The 26308-nt window shown below is 44.7% G+C and overlaps 1 pseudogene; it reads right to left on the bottom strand.

Annotated features, from left to right (window-relative positions):
* LOC144125882 (uncharacterized) overlaps positions 1 to 26308 on the bottom strand; it is a 56538-nt pseudogene that overhangs the window by 10291 nt on the left and 19939 nt on the right.

Here is a 26308-nt window from a genome sequence, read left to right as displayed (position 1 = left end):
TACAAAGAATGCACTCAACACAGTTGAGACCTGATCCGCGAGGGCAGACAGTTGCACTTCCAGCTCTGATAGTCTCTTTTGTGCTTCCTGCGTCCGTTCATGAACAAGAGACTGGCACAGCCTCTGCAGCTTCGCTTGGTTGCTTACCTAAAAACTAACATCAGCAATAGTGACACCGGCACTGTAGGACAAAACCCTTCTCTCTGAACCCATACAAGAGTATATGCTCCATCTGTAGCTGTTGTACTGAACCCTTAGCCAGTATGAAGAGTACTATCGTTGAAACTTGCTACAATGAAACTGACAGGGTGTGCGAAAAATTTCTTTGAAGTGAAAACAGCCCAAAAACACTGTCAGGTTGAACAACACAGCCTCAAAACATTATTTACTTCCAAAGAAGTCAGTCAGCTTCTTCTGTTTTTTTTTTGCCACGAGTGCCATGGTGCGCTTCCCTCCGCTGCATGGCTGGCCTTTCATGTGAAGCGTCTTGGAGGGGAGGAGCTCGTAGAAAAGTCCCGTTTCATCCACATTGTAGATGTCTGATGTGGCATACTTCTCCATTGATTCCGGCACTGTAGTTGACGTAAGCGGATGCAGCGTCGGAGTCTGAAGTGGCCGACTCGCCGCAAAGCACATTACCGTCAATTTCGTGCTTAAAGCCGGTCAGCCACCCTGAGCTGGCTTTGGAATCATCGATGCCTAGCATAGAGGCATAGCCAAGAGTCTTTTGCTGCAGCATGTTTCCGCTGAATGGCAGCACTGCTCAGCTACGATTCTTTCACTCCCTCCTTTATCCCTTCCCTTACGGCGCGGTTCACGTGTCCAATGATATATGAGATACTGCGCCATCTTTCCCCCAAAAATTATTATTATTAATATTATTATTATTATTATTATTATTATTATTATTATTATTATTATTATTATTATTATTAAGCTGCAAGCCATGCGTGAACAACCGTGCGAGAGGCAGCACATGGGCACCACCAACACCAGCCCACGCGACTACAGGGCCGCCGCTAACATCCGGGTCTCGTCCGCACTCGCCGCCTCGCCGCAATGCATGGGGCGCGCCGGCTGCTGAACCCACTACCCCCTTGTAGAACAATATAGCTTAGTGAAACAAAACAGCGTGGACCTAAGGAAGCACACAGGTGGGTGGTGATATGCTTGTTTTATTGTAAGATAGCTTTTTAAACCCAGCTTCGCAAAACAAAAAGTTCGTTGAAGCGAAAACGCGCCCCAAAAATGGTTCGTTGTGATGAGAAATTTGTTCCATTACTTTCAATGGCGAGCTGATGGGGATCTGGAAATATTTCGTTGAAGCGATGTTTGTTGTAGCGGGGTTTGACTGTAATCACAATCACAGCGCCACCGTTACACAGCGCAACGAAGCTTTTGTCTGAAGGAACCTAGCTGTGACAGTGATTTGGCTTATCTCTAACACAAGCATCCCTATGGGATACCAGTGATTACACAGCGCTCATGCATACAAATCTGCAAATAGCATACGCAACCTAACAGTCATGGCCCTGGGAGTTCAAATGTTACATGAGCACATTTATTGCGAACCACAGATGATGTGTGGCCTTTAATGTCCCACAGCTATACTTCGGCTTAGAGTGCTCAGCATGCACTTAAAAGGAAACTGAATGCATGAACTGAGCACACTAAGCTGTGCTGTGTCCATTGAACTACTTCAGTGGCTTTTGTCGACCTTTTGAGGATTATTTGGGTATGTAACTGCAACAAGTGACCAGCGCTAGTCCTGACACTGGCGGCAATTATCGAACATCACAAAGAACCTAAAGTACCACTAAATTCACAGGCTTGTTGTTGGCGGTGCTGCAGGGCAGTTTATTGGAGAGCTGGCTGCTCCTGACAGGCAGCATTCCACATGATACTGAAAACACATCCATAAAGAGTAGGGGTGTGCAGATATTGAAATTTTCTAATACGAATCGAATACGAATATGAAGAAAAAATGGCTTCGAATATCGAATCGAATATCTGCACAGTACAAACAAATTTCTGAAAACGACGAACAAGCAAACGTTGCCTATATTTTTTCAAAATCGGGTATGGTCTTTGTAAGAAAAATAAACAAAACTAGACTGCCTCAGTACCTTATAAAAACGTGATGTGTACATGAATGTATACTACTCAATTAGACAGCATAACAGTATCCAAACTATAATGAGGTCATGCAAAACAAAATCTATAAAGTGACAAGACTGGCAACAAAAAATAACATGATGACTAGTAAAACCTCATTCATTAGGAGTTCAATGGACCCGAAGAAATGGCCGGTTCATCCGAAGGCCTCTGCTGATAAAATTGCCAGCGACCCCGGAAAAAAAAAATCCTGCCTAAAATGCTGAAGATGCAGTAAGGCCTTATGAGGCAGCTCCATAGCGCTAACACCTGCAAGCCCGTAGCGAGCCGCCCGTTTTGGAGTGCTGGAAGAACAACTCAAATGGAAGCAAGGGGACGGGGAACACACACTGGCGTTGGAGCGGCGAGACGGGTTTTAAAAAGAAAAAAGAAGTAAGCTGCGCGGAGCTGGGACGTGCTGACGTGTTCTTGCTGGCCGCTGCTGTTTTCTGCATCTTCTGGTGGTTCCGTCTTGTTCATCCTTGGTGAGCCCGTTCTGCGTTGGGGGGTTTTGGCCAAGGCGCAGTTTAAGACGCAGTTCATGTGAACCTTAGAGTGCGTTTTGCTGAGAGATGTCGTTGATCTTCCCAGGTGGAGGGTCGGCAGCTTGGTTTGCCAGCTTGCCAGCCCAAAGCCTGCCACTTGAGTCCTTTCACAAAAATGGCATTGATGCGGTTCCCGTGGCCATCGTCCCAATCGGTGAAGGTGTGATCAAAATGAAAACCCCCAAACTAATTCAACAGGAGCTAAGATCATTGACTGCCCAATACCTGCAGATCTCTGAGGTGCGTCCATTTGGCCGTCGAGGAATAGTGTGCAAGTCCTCGGACATCGCTTGTGTTGCAGACTTGCTTAAGTCAAAAATTTCAGCTCGCTGCCGGTGAAAGCATTCATTCCCGAACAGCTGGCATGTGTCAAGGGTATCGTAAGAGGTGTCGACGCAGCATCATCCCCGCAAGAAATTCTACAGGAATTTCAGGATGCAGCCGTTGGGGTCCTTTCAGTCTACCGCTGCAGTAGAGAGGTAAACGGCTCGCGTGTTGCTACTGAGTCTGTAATAACCACTTTTGCTGGCTCTTCCTGCCCTGCTGAACTAAAAATCTGGCCGATTGTATACCGTGTGGACACTCTAGAACCCCGCCCTCTTCAATGCACCAACTCTTGGCGGTTCGGGAATAGTGGCAAAGCATGCAAGTCGGAGACCCGCTGCCGTTTATGTGGAAAAGGTCATTCTGCTGATCACTGCACTTCAGAGCAGCCTCATTGTTGCCTCTGCAGCAACAGTCACTCAGCTGATGATGCCAACTGCGCAAAACGTAGTGAAGAGCGTAGCTTGTTGTACATTATCAAAGAGAAGCGGTGCTCAAGAGCCGATGCTTACGCTGTTCATAACAGGAAAAAACATTCATATGCTAGTCATGTGCAAGCTTCTGTTGGGGACATTGAGTCCAACTTGACTACCTCAATTGTGACCACAGTCGAAAACGCTCTTAATAATGTGGTTGAGCGAATGCTAAACACTTTCTCTGAGGCGTTAGCTCAGTTTGTTGCAGTTCAGTCTGCGTCACCATCAACAACCGTCCTGGCAGCAACGTCTGCATATGTTTCAGCTTCTGCAGCTAGTGCTAGCCGCTCTACATCACCTTCTGATGCTCCCCAGGTCCCACCTAACATCTCTGTTCCTAGCATTGAATGTCGCAGTGACATCTGCACAACAGATGTCGAAATGTCGTGCCCTACGCAGAAGCGCCGTGCTTCCTCATCACCATCTAATTCTAGTTCTCCGCAGATGAAAGCTAAAAAGGGACCACCCAAACTTCATCCCCATGTTGATATCCTTAAAGAGGCGGTTTCAACCTCTTCAATTGGTCAATAATCATGGCAGGTATCAAAGTGTTACAATGGAATTGCCGTTCCGTCTTATCTTCTCTTCCAGATCTAGACATACTTATTCACAAGCATAAGCCTGATATTGTACTTTTACAAGAAACGTGGTTATCACCGTATAAATCATTTTCAATGAGAAACTTTCGAGTTTTCCGGTCAGATCGAAATGTTGGCAGGGGAGGTGGCTTGGTAACCATGCTACCTAAATATTTATGTCATCAGGCATCTATCTCTAAGAAAATTGTTCTCCCTGACTGTGAGCTTTTAGCGATCAAAATTTCATTTCCGCATTGTGCTGATATTACAATTGCTAATGTCTATTTTGCTTCAGGTGTACACAGGACAGACTCATTAGACAGCTTGGTGACTGGCACAAACAATGCAGTCATCGCAGGAGATTTTAATTCTCACCATAGTGACGGGGGAAGTCGTACTGATTCCTGCGGCCAGCTTCTCTGGTCGTGGCTGTCTGCAAATGCTGTACGCTGCTGCAATTCTAGAGAAATAACCTTTATGCGAGGGGTTGCTCGCTCAACCATTGACTTAACATTATCAGCAGGTATGCTAGATGTGACTGATTGGTCGACAGAGGATTCGGGTACGTCTAGTGATCACTTTCCTATAACTTTCACTATCCGGTTATCTCCTCTTAAAGCTAGTTGTGTAACCCATAAATTTGTCATCCACAAAATATATAAAAATCTGATGTCAGCCTAACTTGCCTCTATAGTTAATACAAGCCGGGATGACAGAGCTCAGCTCAGCAGACGGTTTCATTTTTGCAAAATGCAATAGACCACTCAATATTCGCTGTGCCCGCAGCAGCCTCTACTAAACAGCCGTCTTCTTGGTGAACAGAAGAATGTGAGAAGGCCTATCGTCGCAGAAAAGCGGCCTGAAAGAGGCTGTCCTGCAACCAGAGTCCGGCTAATTGGTTAAATTACAAATTCTTCTCTGCATCTTTCAAAAGAACACTTGCAAAAGCCAAGGAGGAGTACAACCAAAATTTAAACACATATCTTTCAAATCCTCGTCATCGGAAAGCCCTGTATAGATTCATGGAACGTAACAAGAGTTCTGTCGTTCCTCTTCTCACTAGTTCAACAGTGTTATCACCTCAAAAGGCTCAGGAGAGCCTGGAGTGTATTGCTCAGGGATTGGCGTTACGCTTCCAGACGCAGAGCAACGTCCCTTTGTGCACAATTTCACCCCCTTCCGATTATACCGAGGTTGACGCATCAGAGCTCCTCTCAGTCCTGGCAATTTTGCATCCTGCAGCTCCTGGACTGTATGGTGTCACTGTTGGTATGATTAAAATTTTAGCCCAGGAGTTCACAAGCGCCCTCTTAGATATGGTCAATGCTTCTCTGGAAAATGCATGGATTCCAAGCATTTGGAAGACGGCCAAAATTATTTTATTAATGAAAGATGTAGGAAAAGGATACGTCTTAGATAATATTCGGCCAATTGTGCTGACTTCAAATTTAGTCAAATTAATAGAAAGAATAGTGCACAGTCGCCTCACAAAACATGTTCATGACATCAACGGTCACAGCTCAGCCCAGATTGGCTTTCGTCGTGGATGCTCTATATGGTCCGCGCATGTGGATCTAGAGAGCAGAATCCGGCTCACGCTACGCAGAAGAGAAGTTTCAGCTTTGGTCACTCTTGATGTAGCAAAGCCCTATGACAGTGTAGAGCATACTATTTTACTTTACAGACTTGCTCAGTTACATCTTCCAACCTACATTTATGCGTGGATATCTGAATTTCTGAAGGACAGATTCTTTTACTGCGCCGAGGGAACCCTATGTTCAAATACATATCAATCAAGAGGTGTGCCGCAAGGCTCGGTGCTATCCCCTCTGCTTTTTAATATTTTGTTGAGTGCCATCCCCATTCGTCCTGATATAACAGTTTTTGTGTATGCAGATGACATAGCTTTTTTCGCCTCGGCCAGGGATATCCACTCCCTTTACCACATTCTGCAGGGATATTTGGATGCTCTTGGAGCATGGTTGCAGGGTATTAATTTATCCCTGAATTTAGACAAATGCGGAGTTTTGTTATTTCCTCCAGACAGGCCTTTGTACATTTGATTAGTCCATCGCTTTCTCCAGATTCCACAAGTGGAATCCGTAAAATATCTGGGTGTTACTTATCACCCAGCATTAGATTGGAACCTTCATATAAAGAAAATTGCTTTTAAAGGAGAACGCGCTCTAGGCCGGCTTACAAGAATCGCCAATAAAAAGTTGGATGCGCCGCGACACGTTATTGTTACCATACAAAGCCTACGTAAGACCTATACTTGAATTTCGTTGCATTCTGTTTTCTGGTAGCGCAAGCTACAAGATTCAACCCTTAATCTTACTGGAAAGGCGCGCTCTCCGCCTCTGCCTTGGTCTCCCAAAATCAGTTTCAAAAGCCCTGCTTTATCTGGAAGCCCGTATCCCTGATCTAACTTCCCGTTTTCAAATACTCACGGTGCGAACTTTCCTCAGGTCGATGGACCCAGTGACTGATGTCAGTACTCCTATTTTTGTGTCTCAGCCGGCCTTATTCTTTTCTCATCATTGGCCAAGGTATCAAATGCCACAAATTATTTTAACGCAGAACCTTTTAACACCGATTGGTGTTGATCTCAGTTCTTTGCAGTGGGCTGATGACACGCCGGCAGCAGTGGAATTCCATTTCGACCACATCTTCCTATCTCATGCGAAACACATGCCAGCAAACATTTTAAACGGTATTCTCTCGGATCACATAGAGCAATACCCCCATCATACGGTGCTTGCTACCGATGCCTTCGTCAACTGCCAAAAAGCTGCAGTTGGCATCTTTTCGCAGGATTTGGCATGGAGCTATTCCGTCCGCATCCCAGATTATATTCCTATCTTCTTTGCGGAATTTTTGGCTCTTGGTATGGCCCTTCACAAAATTCCATGCCATGTGTCTCATGTTGTTATTCTCGCTGATTGTTTGTCAGTGTTAGTCTCTCTTGACACTTCACAAGAAGATTTTTTGAGCCGTATCCAGCGATTTTTTGTCCCATGCACTTTGAAGGTGGTCCGTTTTGTCTGGGTCTCTGTCCATGCAGGTATTCATTCAAATGAGGTGGCTGATTACTTAGCAAGGTCGGCTCTTGACGGGTCAGTGACACATCCCGTCCCGAATTTCAGCCTGCTGGCGATTTCCAGGTTTCAGCGGTTCCTGCATATATCAGCCAGGTTACGAGATCCCTTACTAAATACCACAGACTATCAGCACTTAGCATATAATTGGAACGTCCGTTCGTGTAAATCCAGGCTGTGTGAGGTAACAATGACGCGGTTGCGATGCAGGATTCCAAGTTTGAATTTATATCTATGCAGGTGTGGGTTGACACCGACGAACCTATGTGACGCATGTGGGAAAGTTGAATCTTTAGACCATTTTCTACTCTACTGCCCAAAGTTCGCACTTCAGAGAAAGATTTACCTGGAGGTCCCTCTCTCCAGGTTAGGGCTCCCTTTATCTTTGCCAGTATTATTATCGTTTGGTGCGAACGCCAAGGGATTTGCATTGGGTTCTATTTGTGGGTTTCTCCACGATTACATAATTGCAACTGGTAGGTTGATGTGCTAATTCTTTTAAACTTCTACGAGCTCTTCTTTTTTCACCAAAATGCTGTCTGTTATTTAACTGTCAATTTTGTTCTCTTGTTTTTATTCATTGATTTTTCAAAATTCACGATTGGTGCTACATTTTTGTCATCATCTTCTATGGAAACTTCTTTGTTTATTCAACTACACCTTGGTCAATCCCCCGCGTGGGTATGTGCCATATACCTGGGGTGAAGAAGAAGAAGATTGGACTATCGGCGAATGCGCGGGCCGACATTTGAAGTTGCCGCAGCGCAGCGGTGAAGCTCAGAAACCGAAACCACGCAGCAAATGCTATTTTTTTACTCCAGCTAGAGATGCCTTCGGATTGTTGCCACGCCTGCCGTTACGCCCGCTAAAGAGGTGTGCAGGTTACAATACACCATGCAATAGGCAGGATTTTAACAGGATTGCTTGCCACTATTGTGACTACTAGACGCGCCCTTTCACGAGGCTCCCGCGGCATTCCGCAAGTAGGCTTTCCCGCATAGCGTAATTTACAATACGGAATGGCGGAAGTCACGCTCGGAGAGTTATGAAGGCGACAGGACGCATTCTTCGGATGTGGGCATTAAATGTGCAACGTATTACGGAATGATTTAAAAAAAGCGCGATATCGCGTTGCGATTGTTCGAAGCGGGCCATCGGCCATCTTGTTCGCAGCACAGGTCATATGTGGAAAAGCCCACCTAAAAGAAAATCTCACGAGGTCAAGGCTTGCGGCGTCGGGATGCGGTCGGTCGCGTGATAAACGGCAGAGAAGGAAGGGAATAGGACCTCTGTATTGTTTTCCTCGAAGTTTTAACTTGATCGCTGGCTAAGTTGGCCAGATATTGTGGTTTTGCCACGGTCAAATTTATGAAACCTTTCACAGTATACGATCGCTGGAGAGTAATGGGGAATTCACGAATATAAATTTTCGAATAAGAAAACGAATCAAATATCAAACATATTCGATTAGTATTCGAAATTTCGAATATTCGCACACCCCCATTAAAGAGCTCACAGTGCCTACTGGTTTCACTAATTGCCATCATGAGCCTAACAGTGCAGCGCTTCCTCCAGGCTACTCAGGGCCTGTACAAGTAACCTTTGCAGGAAACTTCCAATGACCCTGCGTATAGAGCAGTACGAGAGGTTTACAGTCGTGAAGCGTCTCCAGTGAAAGCAATCGCCAAAAGCAGAAATGAGCAAGCGTAAAGGCTCAGCTCATATAAAGCATTGAATGTCACATACCAAGCCTGTAGCCATATGTGCTGTCTGCTCCTCCTGCAGACCTTGGACTGTGGACTGCAGCGAAGACAAGGTGGATACGGAGCCTGCAGCACTTTCATCCACAAGTTTCCTGGCTTCTGAGGTGTATGCCACAACAGCAGCCTGTTGTTGCTGAATGAGACAGGACAGTGTTTCTGCAGGCCAAAAGAAAGTATGGGGTCAGAGGAAGAGTTCTTATTCATGGCTAAAAAAAGAAAAAAAACCTGAAGGAAACTCAATGCTAGGCAGTCAATCTTGGCAAGCCAACCTTTGTCAAAGCTATTCTCTCCTAAAAAAGTACCCAGGTTTTCTCCATAAATGCAGTGCGTGGCAGATATAAATTAGACCTGCTTATTTGTGTGCTTGATGATGGACTTTCATTCTTTCATGACTGGCATAGGGCGAGTGAATTCCTGTTTTAGGATAAAGGTTAGGAGTTGTGCTCCTTGACAAGCTATTCGAGAGAATGCCGTCACAACCCTGTGCAGCCTGTTAGCCATGCAGATTAGCATATTTTCCGTGCACAAAATACAAAAGTAGTGCCTAAATTGCCCTGCCATGGATGTCAAGCATGAGGTCTTTATTCTTTATATGGAAAGCATCTGACATTGTGATGCCTGAAAGCCCAAAGACATCGCCGAAGTCACAATCTTGAACATTTTATCTCCTCCAGAAATGCTCGTTTCGAGCCGATTGTGTCCAAACACAGTGGCAATTTTCGGCGGTGGAAATAAGGTGGAAGCCAGATTGCGTGTTCTCTTTCAGACTGGGTAAGCGTCCAATTTGAGCCTAGTCTTTTGTACTCGGGAAATTGATCCAAAGTCTCAAGTGGCTACCGAAAAGCTTACAGCACTAAGACAAAAGCTAAAGAGAAGCGGTGAAAGCAAACAAAAACTAGTAAGAATAACTCTAGGGGCGACAATTTTCATTCTGCTTCAAACTTTCTTCGAGACTAGTGCTGTTGTTCAATCTCCACTGAGAAGGCAGCGAAAGAAATAAAAAATGCAAGCTGCCCAAAAATGTGAGTGGAAAGGATGGACAGGAGGAGAAGTTGGGCGGTGTCTGTTGTTAGCCTTCCAGTCCTGCATGTTTTCGATTGGTAGCACCCAATCTCAGCACTGGGTAAGTAAAACATGTTTTAGTCTGATCTCCTTCTTTTTAATTTTTTTTTAGTTTTGTTTTATGGAGTTTAACGTCCCAAAGTGACTCAGGCTATGAAGGACGCTGTAGTGGAGGGCTCCGGAAATTTCTACCATCCGGGGTTCTTAACGTGCACTGACATCGCGCAGTACACAGTTAATTTTCTTAGTTGAAAAACTTGCCTGCATGCTCAGATTTCAATAATTTCTCTTTTTGCACTGAGATCTGGAACTCACAAAGAATCAATTTTAAAAACATTGTGATGCCCCTCTAAAACACACTTCATAATGCCAGGATGAGCAAACATTCTTTACATTCTCTTCAACCTCTTTAGCATTCTGTGCACGCACAGAGATTTTTTTCCCAATCTTCTAGCCCTAAAGGTACATTGTTGCTGGCGTCCCCTGCAATCATCACAACAAAGCGCTTGCAAGCTTTCCTCTCACTTCACTCTGCTTGTAACTCGCAAGACTGAAATTACAAGGGTCACAGGGCAGTTGGCACCCTTAAGAAGTGCTGTTACGAGAGGCCTGAGCACTTGCCAAATAAGCGTCCTATGCTAGTGAGGGTATCCCGCTGGATGGCAACCTGTCCGGTTCAGCTTGTCTCAACCTGGCTGAAGCGTGCTTTAGAGCTCTCCACGAATGCAGACTGCCGTTCCCTGTTGGTCAGGTCAATGGCGGACATACGCTGAAACTTCTGCTGCAGCAGGTCAATGTCGCCCATGGTAGTCTTGGCAACTCCAACGAGCTGCAAGGCAAACATGCCATGAACGCCTGCGATGAACATGCCATTTCTTTCCTCTCCTTTTCAAACTAAAGGTGGTTACAAAGAGCTGCTTTTCTGTTCAACAAGTGCGCATGGATTTAAAAGGATATATACAGCACTTTGACGAGGCTGACTCTTGATATTTGTTTGGCAAGCAAAAGATGCTTTCAATACTGAGAAATTCTCCATCCATCTAACCACACTTGTGACATAGCTGGTGACGTTGGGGGTCACGGGTTTGATTCAGTTAATTTTCCAGTTCACATTCTCCGTTTTCGTCTTCAGTGTGCAACATAAGAGCATTAGTAGCAGCAGCAACACAAAAGTGACCGGAACATACAGGCCCATAATCTTTTTTTTTGCTCAATTCAGCTATAACCCTTATCTGACTTCACCTGATTTTAACTATGCAAGCAGTCCATGGTGATAAGGCGTCATTTTTTACTGCAGTTATACCTGGATATAACGAAATCGAGACAAGTCCGAAATTTTTCATTACATGCCGGTATTCGTTACATCCAGTTTTCACATAACTAAAAGACTGTGCAGAACAGATGTTAAAATGAAAAATAAATGCAGATGAAATGGCCTGGCAATGCGTTCACAGTAAACCCCTTTTACTCAAAGTTGTAAACATTGAGAAACATTTTCTGATCACGCTGACGAGATTGTGGCAGCAGCTGCCTTCTCTCGTTCCCTGTGCTTGGCTCCCATAAAAAGAAAAAAAGAAAGTATCTCGGCCTGGCCGTTTGACGCAGCCCCCAGAAATTGGCTCTCTGCTTCAAGTTGCCGGCACCCTCTGCTGTCCCCATTATCGCGGCACATCTCCTGTCTGCACCTGAATTGTGTGACGAACTGACCGGTGGCTATGGGTGTGCATTGCGTGTCCCATGCGTTTTTCCTATGTTCCGTTGTTTTGTGCTCCTTTTGGACAAGAGTTGTTGCAGTGCCACTTGGTGCCACGCAAAAGAAGTGCAAGCTGAGGAGACAGCTCTGTTTGCTATGAAGAGGCACCAAGCGTTCTGGTCCATGGTGAGTCGTGTAACCACGTTCACAGGTGATCGTAAGCTTTCCTGTCACGGTGATTCGTGTTTCATTGTATTGAAAGTTTCACACGAGTCGCCCAGATTTCAAGTAACGCAGCGTTAGTTAATAGATAGTTGGTGTGGCGAATCTGCTACACCAAGGTTTACCACCGCAACACCTTCTTTACATATGCTTCAGTGGGGGCGGCACTGGGAAATTGAAAACAAGAAGAATTGGCTACATGGGGGTTCATTACATCGAGGTTTAACTATTTTTAATGCATAAGCGCACACACGTGCAGGTAACCTCCTCTTCTAATATTAGAAAGTAATAATCCACAGATATAAGTCAACTTAAATTTTTACTCAATGTCCCTAAAATTCAAGAAGGGGCCTTAGAGGAACGAAAAGTAACAGCAAAGGCATTAAAAGGAGAGTTTCAGTAAATAAAACTGCTTGCTTCAAATGTGGCACTGATCGCATCAGTTTTACTACCTCTTAAGCAGTTGCAGTGAGTGCGGCCTCAGTCTTGGTGTGGGCTCGTGCAAGAGCGGCCCGCTCGTCCCTCTGAACTGAAGTCTTTGAGAGCACCTGGAATCAAAATCACCTTGCACTGGTACAACATGCAAAACAACACTTGAAAACGGTTATCAGGATCAACACCAGAACAAAATGGCTGCCATAGATATGCCAGCAGCAGTGTGCACATGTCATAGAAACTGCACGAGAAAAATGCACTAGTGTTCAAACATGAGCTGCTTTTGAAAAGCTAAAAAAAGCATGCATGATACTTTACCTGCTCTGTTGCATCCAAGCTCATCTTCGTGTCCTGGAGCTCAGCAGCTGTTGCTTCGAGCCGCTGAGTTGTTTCTGCTACCATCTGCTTTGTTTTTTCAAACAGCATCCTAACCTGGGAAAAAAAAGAGAAAAAAGGTAAGGGGTATGTGGTTAAGGTTGCTTATGGTAACATGAAGAGCACATGGCTTATTTCAGCGAATTTCCCACCACTAGAACAGAGAAAACATTCCACCCAATGGTTGCAACATAGAGAAGCTTCACCTTACGCAAAAAACAGAAGTTAAAAAGACAAAAAGTAAACTTGCTCCTAAGAGTTTTCCGTCAGGGACTCTATCTGTGCTTCTTTCTCCAGGATTTTCTGTGATTGGCTATTCAGTCTGCATTCCATATTCCTAGCAAAAAAAATGATATATAGCAATTCAACCTTGGAACTTGGAAACAAGAACTAAAAACTTCCAAAACAAGAGAGGGTTACAGTCAAAACCACTATTAAAAAAACTATGAAATAAATTCATTTCAGCCAGATACTATATTAAGTTAGTCAGGGAGGGCAAGCCTATGAGAGTAGTACCGCTTGCAGATTAAAATTGCAGCTATAGCTTTATTTCTTAAGAAAAACAGTGCAGTTGACAATAGCTGAGATCCTTGCACAAAGACCAAAGGCCCAATTTTATCCCAGAATGCCACTAACGGTTTTGCCTTGCTCTCTTTGTAGATTCATAACTGGAGTCGTTTTTGAACAGGTACCTTTGACAGCAATCGTTGCAAAGAAAAAGTTGTGCTCCAAGCAATTGTTTGCTATGCTGGAGGCTTCAGCAGGTGAGTTACCTGTAATTCTCCTGGTCCACAAAGATCCTATACTCCCTGGCTGCAGTGAGGTCCCTCCGCAGTCTCTCTATTTCCTCTGTGTACACCTTTCACAATGAAATGAGAAACGCAATATGGGGCAAACATTTTTGGCATAACAAGATTGAAAGCCAATATGCAAGCTTAAAATATTTCACATTAACTATGATACTCTACACACAGTCAAGTCGCTATAATACAGAGTTGAAGACAACCGAAAATTTGTTCAGAGTTACTAGTCCAAATCAGAGCGTAAATTTTGAATACGCTTCGTATTGACAGGACCAAAGCCTCTATTCGAATAAACCTGAACCAACATGAAGTCAGATTAATGAGATGCAACAGGATCAGGCATATTACATTAAATTTTGAAGAGCCCTTGAATGTGCAACGAAATGGCAGTTGTGGACACACCTCCAACCAATCGCTGGCAAATATTTTGTGGCAAAATTCAAGCCACAGACACTAAATCAAACTAAACACTACATGATTCAGGAATATTCCCGAGTTGGAATATATTTTTAACAAAAGAGCGACGATGATTAGTCACTAAAGAAACGATAACCATAAGATCAATTTGGCCCCACTGTGCCAACTGCTGGCCATCTTGTTCAGTTTGGATGGTTGATTAGCTGGCCGTTTAAAGTGCTCGTTTCTTTAACTAGAAAGATGTGGAAAAGCTGTAGAAATTACTACTGCAGGTGACTGATCACCAGTTCAGAATAAGAATGTTTTCACTAATTTGTTGCACATGAAAATCAGCAGGTTATGAGGGCTGAATGAGCAGAAGTCATTTGTAACAAAGTCTCATGTTCCCCTATTACCTCGGACTGCACAAAATGATGCATGAAAAAATGAGATTGTTTCAAATTTTTTGTAGGAGTGTTCCAGGATACAATATGCAGCTTGACTCAAGCCTTGCTAGTAGGACACTAATCTACACCAAAAACTTGTGTAAAGCAATCCTCTGCAGCACACTCGTTAGGCCAAGAGTCAGTTCTTGATGTACCAGTGGGGCTGATTATATTCACACAGGTACCGTATTTACTCGAATGTAACGAGAGTTTTCTCCTAGATTTTTCCTCCTTATAGTCTACCCTCGCGTTATAACCGAATACCACACTTCGATTGGCCAAAAGCAGTGAGTGCCGCGGTGCAGCCATTTCAAAGCTATTAGCCTGGTTCCGGTTTCCGCAGGTTTGCGATGTTATGCTGGCCACATGGGTACTACAGAAGCCAAATCCTCATCCATCCAGAGCCAAAGCGTTGGTCTCTCACTTGTTAGTGTTCGCTGCGATCTCGCGCTCAGAACGTCGTCGCGTCGTGTTCTTGTGGCGTCGCTCGAGTGTATTGATTCAGTGCACACGATGGCAACGCATCGTGCTCAGTACGACACTCGTTTTATGAAAAAAGCAATCCTAATAAATGAAGAGGTCGGGAATTCTGCGGCAGCTCGAGGACTTGACTTCAGCAAGTGAACCACCTGCTGATGGCGGCCGCAGCAGCAGGGCCTTTTTAAATGTGAGCCCGACTACAAAGGATTCCGCAAGCCTCGCCACGGCCATCACTTTGAACTGAAGAAAAAAGTGTCTGACTTCATTATCGAGCAGCGCAACCGCCTCACGGGGGCCAGTGTCGAGCTGATCCGTTGGAAAGTTAGAGACGTTGCTCGGGCAGATGGGAAGTTCATGCTTATGCTTATGGTGGTTTAACGTCCCAAAGCGACTCAGGCTATGTGGGGCGCCGTACTGAAGGGCTCCAGAAATTTCGACCACCTGGGGTTCTTGAACGTGCACCGACATCGCACAGTACACGGGCTTCTAAAATTTCGCCTCCATCGAAATTGTGCCGCGGCGGCAGGGATCGAACCCGCGTCTTTGGGGTCAGCAGCCGATCACGATAACCACTGAGCCACCGCGGCAGCCAGATGGGAAGTTCAGAGCATCTCGTGGGTGGGCCCAAACGTTCATGAAGAGGAATGGATTCTCTCTGTGGCGAACAACATCGACGCTGCAGAAGTTACCGGGAGACTTCGATAGGGAAAAGAAGGACTCCGTTTCTGAGAACTCTGCCTCTGAAAGTGAGGAGAATGAATAAACATGCTGCCACGATGTCTATTATTGGTATTTTGTTTTGCGTACTTAAGCCTCGCGTTACGTTCGTGGTTTTAATTCTCCCGCTGGGCACCCCTCCCGTAACATTCGAGTAAATACGGTAGCTGAGCAATCTGACAATTCCAGATGCATGCCATTTTGAGTGCGGGCCATAAATGCAGGGTGGCATGTGCCAGTGAATAAAACCTTACCTTGCAGAAGAGAACAAAAGAAGTGAAAGAAGAGGGAAGGCAGGCAGCAAGTTGGTCCTTGCCTTGATGAGAGCCGTCTTGGTCATCATCTGGTGGACCTCTGGGCGGTTGGTTGCATTTTTGGCACGGTCAGCATAGTCCAAGGTGCTTAAGGTTTCTTCAAGGTTGGACCTGTCTGGTGAAATGGTCGCAATGATGGATGTCTTGGTGCGGCCACCCAAGGAGTCCTGGAGCAGCCGTGTTGGTTTGCTGTCCCTCTAAGGAGAAAAAGAATATTTAGACACCTACTAAAGTGAAGCTCAAGACAGTGACTGACAGCAAGAACAATGTTACAGCACGGTTTTTCTCCTCATACTTGTAACAACAAGAAGGGCCTCACAATTAAGAAATACAAGTCAGTTCAATGTAACCACCAGTAAAAAGGCAAACATTCGAGGCAAAAACTGATCAATACAGTAAAATCTAGTTAATTCTAACTTCAATAGACCGGAAAAAAATGTTCGAAATAGCCGAAAGTTTGATTTATCGAATGACCCAAAAACAGAACTGCTGGCAGCAGGGGTAAGTTTCTCTGGTGAAAGACTGGGCAATGATTGCCAAACTTAAGATGCGAACAGAGCGGTATTGACTGCTGTTTACTTTTCCATTCATACTTTACTGTGTGCATACTGTCGGGAGCATCGAAGCAGAACTTCTTCAGAACCGTAAGGGCCTGTCGCATCCTTCACAATGCGACGCAGTGTAGCTCCACCGCTACCGTGTGACACCCTTATAAGCGGCGCTGTCGCACATGAGAAGGCCTCACCGCATGAACGAGATGTGATGAGCGCGCAGTTTAGGCGGACCGGAAGAACGGAACCACATGGACAGACGCGAGCGCCGAAGCAGTGATAAAAAGAAAAAGGAGAGGGGGGAGGGGGACATATATTACTGTGGTCAGGAAAAACTATGTTGCCCGGGGGGGGGGACAGATCTGCCACTAGTGATGCGCCAGTCAGCATCTGAATTGGCGCTCAGCTGGGTTAGGCTGGCTAGCTGATGCTGGCTGGTAGAGCTGCTGTCGCTGCATACTGGCGCAAAGCTTAGATATGCAAAACCGAAAGTAAGCAGTCAGAATGTTGTCGAATATCGGATATGGAGCCGGCCGTACATCATCTTCATGCCTGCCGTCGTACACATGAGAGAAGCGCGTGAGCGACTATGCAACATGGAATTCAGGTTTTGAGTAGAGCTATTTCGGCACTTTCTTGCCGAGCCAGTCATGCCTATACGCAGCCTCTCTTCAGGGGCCTGCTCAAATTAACAAGTGCGAGGTCTGTAGCATCCAAATTCCAAAGCATCTGACGCCATAGATTTACATAGGCCCGGGCTCTGACAGAGCTGGTTATTTAAATTATCCTGATTTCTTAATTAATGGGGACCAAATTAAGAAGCTTTTACTGCATGTTTGTTTCAGTTAGCCAGTGGACCAAATTATGCATATTACCACGTGTGGGTACAGCTATGTCACCAGATCTTGTTATATCTTTTGCAAAATGTTGTTTACAAGCTCTTTTGAGCAAATGAGCATTGTAAAAAACAAGCGTATACCTGTAAGGCACATGCGGTGCCTTGTCCACCAAAGCAGTTATGACACGGCCCAATGCAAGAAAAAACTGGTTAATGCAGCCTGCACAGTATGTAAAAAAAAGACATAGTCAGCTGCTGGAAAAAAAGATGGAATGCCTTCCTTGTCAATCTGTACGGTGTGCTTGTTTTGCTATGGGTCATGGCTCAAAGTTGAAGGCATGAAAAAAAAGTGCTAGATACAGGTAGCTAGGCACAGGTAGCCACTATACGAAAAGAAACACCTTATGAGAACTAAACCAATGATGCCCTTGAGCCACTCTTGTGAATGACACAAGTGCAGGTTTCTTTCTAATCAGTTTTCCTCTTCATGACTACCACTGGCAGGATATTTCCAACCTCAGTGCAGAGATAGCAGTAGTAGTAGTAGATGTACAAGGCTTTATCCAGGCACAACACTTGGGCACCAAAGACTTCGATGACCTGTAGCATGAGCACGCGCTGTTCTTCTTCACCTTCAGCTCCAAGCCAGTACGAACAGGTCCCGACAGAGTGGGAGGGGCGGAGAAATAAATAACTTCGTCCTTCTGTACAAACTGGCTGTTGCTTTTCATGCTATTGCAGCTACCGGTGCAAGAACGATAAATTTTCGTGTGCCATCAGTATTCTATTCGTTTTCAATCAACCAACACATATCGATTGCTACCCTCGACACTAAGTGCTAATACCGCAAGTGAGAGGAGGAGGAGCAAGACACTTGCCTGCTGCACGTGGTCTCTGCTCAGTAACACCAGAGCAGCTAATGTTCCCACTGCTCGCAAGATCAACCTTTGGCGAGAATAAATTCATCAGGGAATAGGCCAGCGGCACAGAGCATAAGGCAAACACGAAAGCGAGGAAAGTCCAAACCATTGGCTAGAAAAGCACATTAAAATACAACTTGCAGCAAACAGCAGTTAAATGTGAGAATAGTCACTGATTGCCGAAAATGCAGCATGTCTACAGATAAAATAAACACACACAAAAGCTCAGCATGAGATCAGGCAAGCAAAACACGTCAGACCTCTGCATCCAAGACATTCACAGCACGAAAAAGCAAAGCACAGAGAGCATTGAGTTCCTCTCAAAACAAGGAGTAGTACTATAAAACATCCAGAGCAGTGCAATATTTATGTCAGTTATGACCAACAACCATGCGTCTGGCCCAGCCAACTACATTCACATTTGTGGCTTTCTTCCCCAGAGTTCATTGTACTGCCGGAAGCAATGAATAAGAACACATGCTTTGCAATACTGCATGCTATTTGATACCTTCAGGGCAAATGCAGGGTTTTCATGAACACAGTGAATTGGCAAAGAAATAACCCTCAGAGATTCTACTCGTTGTTAGTACAAGTTTTTATATACACAAAATCATTAGGAACCATAAAAACAAATTCAAAATTATGCTCTGCAGTTGAAGGCGGTGCTTTGTAAAATGCAATGCAACAGTGGCATTACACAGTTTTAGTAGAGCGCATCTGCGCACCTGCTCTGATCAGCGAGATCGGGGGATTTGCAAGGGCAGCGTGCATTAAAAAAACCGCAGGCAGTCTAAATTTCTCTGCAGCCCTCTACTACGGAGCTCTTCATAGCCCATGCATCACTTCAAGACGTTAAATGTACACATACCAAACACCAAACTCCTGCTCCAGTAGGACTAAGTGCTGACCATGAGAAGGGCGAGTGCACATAAATGCTGCGCTGAAACTGTCTATTAGAAGTAAAATTCATGCTTCTGAACTGAAAGTGATGACCTATAATCAACAAAAACGTAGCATATGGACGGGACGAAGAAGGCCGAAGACAGGACGGTTGCTACACTTACAACTGAATAGAACGAGAAGGTAAACCACGCACCATCCCAGAGCAACAACGCGCATGTGCATGACCTAAAAGAAGGATAAACAACCTGATAATCTTAAAACGTGTATAAAAAGAGCAAAAAAAAGAAAACGATTAATGATAAAAGGTGCTAAGAAAACTCAAATGCGTTTTAAAACTTCAATTCTTTCTCCATCAGATACACAGATGGGGTACTAATGCACGTGCCTTCACTGCATATCGAACTTTCCTGGGCTTCCATGATTTCCCTAGCCAATTCGTCTTTACCACATCCTACAATCTTAGTACGATTAATGATGGGAAAAAAAGCATTGCACTTCTTCCGATGCTCTGGCACGTGTTCCCCAGTTTGTTGGCGAAGTGAAGAGGAATGTTCGCCCAGCCTCTTGTTTATACTTCTGCCCCTCTGCCCAATGTACACAGACCCACAATGAAGAGGGAACTGATAAACAATGTTTGTTGTGCATGAAACGTGCGGTACTATTTTTTGTGCCACAACCTGGTTCTCTTTCCCTTACTCGATCAGCTAAAGCACATAGCATGGCCAGCTTGATGGGCGTAGAAAACACGACGTAAACCCTAAATTTTGCTCCAACTCTCTACAAGTTGTGGAAGAGCCTGTGTACATATGGCATAACCTCAAACTTCCTTTTCTTTTATTCACCTGGTGTGATATGTCGTAACAGGAGCTCCTGTTTTTCTTTTAGCAGTTTAGTTCTTAGAGCCTCTGCAACTGCCACTAGAACATCGGCAGGGAATCCTGCTACAGAAATTCTCTGGACCTGAATGCCAAAGTTTTTCCCGCTCTGTGAGGGCATGACTTTAGAACTGCTGACATAAAATATGCAGCTGCTATGCCTCGCTTTATGAGCTTCGTATGGGAAGTGGCAAGGCACAAGCGCTTTTTTGGATCGAGGTTCGTAGGCTAAGCGAATCTGCCCACCAGTTTTAAAATGCAGGTGAATATCTAAAAACTGAATGGAATCATGAGCCGGTAGTTCAATGAAGAAGTTCAATGAATTCACGATCCTTTTTAAATGAGATAGGATCGAGTCTGCTACAAAAACCAAGTCATCTCTAGGAGAATATTTGAGGACAACAAGAAAATCATCGTCATTGAACGTTCTTCAGGGGTGTTCGCTTTTTTTTATTGGTTTTGGAGGGAAAGGAAATGGCGCAGTATCTGTCTCATATATCGTTGGACACCTGAACCGCGCCGTAAGAGAAGGGTAAAGGAAGATGTGAAAGAAGAAAGGAAGAGAGAGGTGCGGTAGTGGAGGGCTCCGGAATAATTTCGACCACCTGGGGATCTTTAACGTGCACTGACATCGCACAGCACACGGGCGCTCTAGCGTGTTTCCTTCATAAAAACGCAGCCGCCGTGGTCGGGTTCGAACCCGGGAACACCGGATCAGTAGTCGAGCGCCCTAACCACTGAATCACCGCGGCGGGGCTTCGCTTGGAAGAAGTTCTGTCGAGAAAACTGCGGGCGACGGTGTGTGCGTCTCGCGTCGTCGCGGAGACACCGTGGCGCTGAGGGAGTTGCCTTCTCAGCGGAAGGTCTGCTTTGTCCTTACAGAGGAGGAGAGGCCGTTGTGTTAGGGTGTTCCCGGCCAGGGACAGCGCATCGAGGCTTTGCTCGCGTTCGAATCACGTTGGCCAAATGGGCACCACCTTCAGCAGGCTGCCAGGTCTTTCGAAACAGGGGCTTCGCCCGCGAGGGGCGCAGCGGGGTTTGCGGAGTTTCGCTTGGAAAAAATGTAGCACACGTTTAAATTATATACAGACTGTACAGGGCCCAAGAGCTATGAGTATTTGCATATTATTAGTGTGTCCTAAACTAGTGTATAGCGTCTAAAAAATTGCGGTAGGACTCATTTTATATAAGCGACGAAGCCAGGCACCATTTACTACAATCCTCGCTTGAGCAAGAAGAGCGAGGCATCGGGCAGCTAAGGCAAAGCTCACTATTCTCTTTAGCAATGAAGAGGGGCTGAGGTTAGCTGGAATAGATCTCTTTTAAAAAGCCTACGCGAGCTAAAAATTTCAAACCTCTATCCGATTAAAACATGCGGTTATCACCAAAAAATAAAAAGGGTGCATTGGGATATTAAATGTGTATATTTCTAGGAAGTGCCGTCGTCTTTCCGTCTCGAATCTCGTGTACATGACTAATATGTGAATAGCTGAGGTATGGGCTCCACATCTCGCGCATTGTGCTGTCGGTGCATCCACATACACGAGTCTGTTATGTATGTATGTCCTATCCTCAGTCTGCAGAGAGCAACTTCTTTTAGTCTATTTTGTTTTTCTGTGGCATACAATCCAATACTTGGTTTTATTGTGTACAGTTCTCTGTTTTTTCGTTCCAGTCCTGCTACCACTCTTTGCGCAATGCAGTCCTAATATGCGGCTTGAGGTCCTGGTATGGAAGTAGGTTTGCATCGATACGACTCAGTTCGGCAGCTGACGCACCAAGCCTATCAACTTCCTCATTTCTATCTCTGCCACAGTGACTTGGTACCTATCATAATGTAATTTTCAGGTTTAATGTGCGAGCAGATATCAGTAATTTCAGGAGGCAATTCTTTACAGGGTTTTTGCATGGTTTCCTTGAAGAAAGTTCTTACAAATATCAGCATCGCCATTTCGTTGACCAACTGTTGGCATCTTATGGAATAAACAACTAGTCAACAAAAATGGAATGCTTGTCGACTACAGTCAAAAGCAGTCACTGAAATTTACATTATACTTAGCCAACACTGTTAGTGCTATTGTCTGCAATCAACGGTTGTCAACAAATTTTATACTTATCTTGTCACAAAAGTTGATGCTGTTGACTGTATTCCACAGGCGTCAACAAATTTTATACTGAACTTTATCAACGCTGTCAATGCTGCTAACAAAAATCGGTGAGTGTCCCAAGATTTATATTTACCTAACCAAAAGCTGTGTTTTTCAACAAGCGTTGAATTACATAATCTTCGTATGAGTAAATTAAGCCGAATATATATTTATTTAGGTATTCAAGGAGCAATGCCTTAATATAAAAAACTTTTATTAGTACTCAAGTAGGCTGAGACAGGCCTGTTCTTTTCCTTCGGAAGGACTATAAATATCTTGCTGATGCTTGAAATGAGAGAGGTGAGATCATGCATCATGTATAAAAAAGTGCAATGAAAGTGTGACTTTTTGTTAGGCGATTTCCAAAAATCTCTCCTTCAGCATGTAATTCTGTTAGCTTTAAAGTATAATTCAATGTTCTTTTGTACATAGGTGCAAAGCAAATAAAAATTCAGTCATATCACTAAAACCCAAAGAAGGTACTTGCATATAAAAATACATGATGTAACTTGCAGGCGTTATAGTTAAAAGCTATATATCTTTTGTGCTCACAGCTTTGTGTTAGCCACTGCATTAACAGAGTTGTCTTCTAGCCAAGTGAGAGATAATGACAGTAAAATTTTGGGAAGTCTATCAACGATGTTTATTTTAAATATTGATAATATAAAGGTTGGCACCATTGTGTGTCAGAAGATTACGATAAGAGTCACTTCTGGCCTCTGGTCAGTGCTGTTCAAATAGAAAGATCTATGCATCGCAAGGAAAGAAATAAGTGTTGCTGCCTTATGAATACAATGGCACAGGAAGAGTTAAAATTTAACAGTGAATGGTTCACTGGTACAGGTGAAATGTAGATAGCAAAGGTAACAAGGAGAACAATAATAAACCCAAATAGACAAAAAATACATAGGTGCCCAACTCATGCACATTTGCTTGCCCAATTACTTACACATGCCTCTAATGCAAAAAGAGATGTATAATATACAAATCATATACCAGACTGGTTTGGTGCGTGCTGGTGTACACATCCTAGTGTGTTAGTATGCTGTAATGTGCATGCCAGGGTGGGTTGGTGTGGTCTAGTGTGCACACCATACTAAAGTGCACATCACAGCGCTGGAGTGTGGTAATATGCACATCAGAAAAATGGCGTGTTCTTGAACATGTAACACTGCCCAAAGAAGCAAATTCGCGAGTACGTTTTTGCAGGCTAGTTGGTGCCTAAGCATTCTGGGTTTTTTGCGCTAAAGACACGACACAAAAGAAACGAGGTAGACAGGACAAGCGCTTACTAACAACTCAGGTGTTTATTGGTGGAACATTTGATTAAATACAGCAGCTGCTCTTATCAAAAAAGAAGAGGGAAAGAAGAGCCTTCGCATACATATATATCAGATCAGCACAGATCCCATCATCGCACGAGAGAAGGCATGTGTCGGGCTCTAATTCTGCGCAAGATAACTGATTTCTTTTTTTGAGAGCACAATTGAAGGATTGCTGACACACGAGTTACCCGATTTTTCTATCTCATTAGCCTCAATTATCTCTCTTCCAAATTGTGTCTTGCACCGGCGCAGTGCTGACGTTTTTTCGAGCGCGGGAGTGCAGTTGCAACAATTCCGAATATGGTCAATAATTTTGCTACCTGACTTGTTCTTGACATATTTTGCGTGCTCCCTCAGCCTTTCATTAAGGCACCTGCCAGTTTGGCCAATGTACTGCTTACCACAGACAAGTGGTATCGAGTACACAACGCTCTTTTTACAAGCCACGAATCGCTGCTGGTGCCGCTTCGAACAAGCGACGGCCGCATCCTCCGCATTCACTCTCTTGCAAATCCTGGAGAGTTTTTCAGGAGCGTTAAAAACCACTCTAACACCAGCCCTAGCACCGATCTTCTTAATATTATGCGAAATTCCGTGAATGTACGGAATAACCGCCAATTTCGTTCGGTCAATTTGATCGGGTATGCTGGCTGGTTTCTTCAGCAGGTTCTCGGCAGTTGATGCCAGCAAGGCCGGCTGGCAGCCTGCGCTCGAAAGGCGCTGCAACTGGATGTCAAAGCTGCGTCCTACCAAATGCAGGCAGGACTTGCTCAGAGCGTTGGAAAGGCACGATTTCACAATGCCTCGTTTTACGGCTTTGGAGTGTGCTGAGCTGAAGGCAAGCAGGGGCTTGTTGCCTCTCGGCTCAAAGGCCCAACATACGTGTTCACTTGAAAAATGAAGCCCTATATCTAAAAACCTGATGAAATTAGCTGCCGATAACTCGTGCGTCAATTCTAATGGTGCTAGGCACTCTGAAAACGTCGTTAGATGCTTATGTACACTAGCAGAAAAAGATTCTTTGTCACAATACACGAACACAATGAAATAATCAACAAATCTAAAAAGCTTTAAAGCGTTGTGTCGCGAAGGCAGTCATGCAGCACCTTGTCACGTGTCGCTAAAAGATGTCACTAAGACATGGTGCTAGGCAGGATCCAATGCATATTCCTTGTTTCTGAATGAATGTCATATCTTTCCACTGTGCACACGAGGAAGTCAGGTACATTGTTAACAGTTCGATGAAGTTGTCAACCGATAAACCTGCATTATTCTGGAAGGCTGTTGCACCATGGCTGTCAATACAATCGCGGACATTTTTAAGAGACAATCGTGAGGTGTGGAATAATACAAGTCCTTTATATCTACTGACACGGCTGACATGCGTTTGCTGTTATTTTATTTTAAAAACTCAATTATTTCGGCCGAATGTTTTAGCCTAAAGGGATCGTTAATTTCTAAAACACTCAACTTCTCCTGCAAGAACCTGGCTACGGCTTGCTGCCAGGACCCCTTTTCGGAAACAATCACTCGGAAAGGGCATGCATCTTTGTGTGTCTTTGCACTGAAGAACATGTTTAAGGATAACTTCTCAGCTTTCTCTACAGAGTGCACTAGCCCATCCAGCTTTAACGTCTCGATAAACTTCATTGCCTTTGTCTTAACTTTCGCGAGTGAAAGATTTTTACACTCTGAAATTTGTAGCGATCGCTTCTGAAGCCTTCTGAAGATACATCGTTTTTTCCAGGACACAGAAGCCTCCCTCCTTATCGGCCGGTACGATATTCAAGGCATTATCCTTCAGGTACCTAATGGTCTTTTCAACAGGTAGGGTCCTAGTCGACGACCTGTGACGTTGGAGGAAGTCAACGCCTTCGGAGACACACCTCTCGGCTTCAGCCCCTGAACGTCGCGAGACTTGCCTGACCATTTCCAGTAGTTCAGCTGGAGACTTCCGAGGTTCGGTGGCGAACTTTGGTCCGAGGCTGAGTACCTGCTGGGTCTGCCTCGGAAGTGACACGTTCCCCAACGTGTGGACGTTGTTCCCAGGTCCAGCGTTCACTTTTGGTGCGCACCGTCGAAGGAAGGGAAGTGTTCGTTGCCACAGGAATTCTGTAGTATTGTTGATCATCACGCAGAATTGGCGCCATTGCGATGAAGCACTGGAAGGCTGCGTGCACTCTTGTAGCCGAATCCGCAGAAATTATTTGTACAGACGGCACTGCCTCTGGTACTCCGAGCGCAATATTTTGCACACTCTCCTTCCGTGCCCGGGCGAAGGTGTGCAGCCGCCAAACAGCGCTATAACTTCGCCAGGAAGCACCTTTTTTCGGATACAGAACCCAAGTTCTCTGGACTTGTAAGCCACGTGGGCAATGATGGGAACAAGTTGCGACGGATACAAGGAATAGAGAAAAGGAGCGCCTGCAGAACTAGAGATATAACTTGCGAGTATGTTTTTGCAGGCGAGTTGGTGCCTAAGCATTCTGCGTTTTTTGAGCAAAAGACACGACACAAAAGAAACGAGGTAGACAGGACAAGCGCTTATTAACAACTCAGGTGTTTATTGATGGAACATTTGCTTAAATACAGCAGCTGCTCTTATCAAACAAGAAGAGGGAAAGAAGAGCCTTCGCATACATATATATCAGATCAGCACAGATCCCATCATCGCACGAGAGAAGGCATGTGTCGGGCTCTAATTCTGCGCAAGATAACTGAATTCTTTTTTTGAGAGCACAATTGAAGGATTGCTTACACACGAGTTACCATATTTTTCTATCTCATTAGCCTCAATTATCTCTCTTCCAAGTTGTGTCTTGCACCGACGCAGTACTGACGTTTTTTCGAGCGCGGGAGTGCAGTTGC

This window comes from Amblyomma americanum, chromosome 1, assembly GCF_052857255.1.
Source record: "Amblyomma americanum isolate KBUSLIRL-KWMA chromosome 1, ASM5285725v1, whole genome shotgun sequence".
Classification (NCBI taxonomy): domain Eukaryota; kingdom Metazoa; phylum Arthropoda; class Arachnida; order Ixodida; family Ixodidae; genus Amblyomma; species Amblyomma americanum.
Note: the sequence above shows the minus strand (reverse complement) of the source record. Positions and strands in the feature narration are given on the sequence as shown.